The sequence below is a fragment of the Impatiens glandulifera genome, chromosome 1 (genome assembly GCF_907164915.1).
Source record: "Impatiens glandulifera chromosome 1, dImpGla2.1, whole genome shotgun sequence".
NCBI lineage: Eukaryota > Viridiplantae > Streptophyta > Magnoliopsida > Ericales > Balsaminaceae > Impatiens > Impatiens glandulifera.
This window is the reverse complement of record NC_061862.1, coordinates 68,801,514-68,803,256: the sequence shown is the minus strand read 5'-3', so window position 1 is coordinate 68,803,256 and position 1,743 is coordinate 68,801,514. Positions and strand designations below refer to the sequence as shown.

At 34.7% G+C, this 1,743-nt stretch overlaps 1 pseudogene; it reads right to left on the bottom strand.

Moving 5' to 3' along the window:
* Positions 1 to 277: 277 nt before the first annotated feature.
* Positions 278 to 1,324, bottom strand: LOC124931213 (annotated as a pseudogene).
* Positions 1,325 to 1,743: the final 419 nt, after the last annotated feature.

Here is a 1,743-nt window from a genome sequence, read left to right as displayed (position 1 = left end):
ATAATTTTGAAAAATAAAATACTTTATAGTATAATAAAAATACCTTTATATCTTATAAAATATAATATATTGAGATTACATATATTAAATAATATTACAATATAATAATATTTTTTTAATTTAATTTTTAAAAATTATATTTCCGTAATTAAATTAATATCAATATATTTATTTCCTTATGAGTATTAAATAATATATATTTTTTAATTTAGACTATCCATAGTAGAGTATCAAATTTTTTCATTTAACACCCTGCCACGTCAGCTTAACACCTATTTTAACACCCACTTTTTAGCATATCTTGCAGCAGAGTGTTATTTAAGGTATTAAAATTATTCGAACATTCGAAGTCGATATTTTCCCAATTTCGTGAATACGAATCTCGTTCATCCTCCACAATCATATTATGTAAAACTATGCATGCCCTCATTATTATACCTAGGCCATCAATATTCCACATCATAGCTAGTTGGCGAATAATAGCAAATCGTGCTTGGAGTACCCCGAATGCACGTTCTACATCCTTCCTGCATGCTTCTTGTTGTTGCGCAAACAACTGCGCTTTGTCTCCTTTGGGCATTTGAATTGATTGGACAAAGATGGGCCATTTAGGATAGATTCTATCAAAAAGATAGTAGGCAAGATTGTATTGTCGACCATTCACAGTGAAGTTCACAGTAGGAGCTTCACCAGACTCAATGTCGTCAAAAATTGGTGACCTGTCTAATACATTAATATCGTTCAATGTTCCGGGCATGCCAAAAAAAGCATGCCATATCCACAAATCATAAGATGCCACTGCCTCGAGGATAATTGTTGTTGTGCCCTTGTGTCCATTAATAAACTGCCCTTGCCAAGCCTTATGACAATTCTTCCACTCCTAGTGCACGCAATCAATACTTCTAATCATTCCAGGAAAACCGCGCTCTTGTCCAACTTGGAGTAACCTCTGCAAGTCTTCCCCATTTGGTCGTCTTAAGTATTCATCTTGAAACAAGGAAATTATTGTTTCGCAAAAAATATGAGTGCACTCAAGTGTAGTGGTTTCTCCAATTTTCACATATTCATCACAGGCATCCCCGGCTACTCCATATGCAAGCATGCGCATGGCAACTGTACACTTCTAGATCGGTGTCAATCCAAGCTTTCCTGCATTATTCCGCCTTTGGGTGAAGTAATGGTTGTAATTTGTTACGGCTTCTACAATTCGGAGAAACAATTGCCTTATCATACAAAATCTACGTCTAAATTGCATTTCAGTATAAGTGCATGGCTCATCGAAATAGTCGGCCATGAGCCTCTGATGGGAAACTCCATGGTCCATGTTTATAGAATTTCTTTTACGTGATCGATTGTTTCGCCTTTGAAGCTCTTCAAGAAGTTCTTTTTGCCTTTTGAGTAAAGATTCCTCCAACTCTCATTGTTGTTGAATCTCTTCGAGATTGAAAGGGTCTGGGGGAATATCCATATGATGATATGAAGAAAGGTGATACAAACAATGATGATAATATGGTGGAAAATTTCAGAATTTTTTGGTGTCCAAATAACACAAACCAAGTCTCTATTTATAGATCTCGAAAAATAAAAAATAATGATATATATATATATTTTGATCAATTATTATGCAAAAGTGTATTTAAAAAAGAAAACAAAAATAAAAAAAGTAACCACCAGCGCTGCCACTCGGCACGCTGTGATTGGGCCACATCAAATTTGGTCCCGTATCAAAATTTGATACCCATA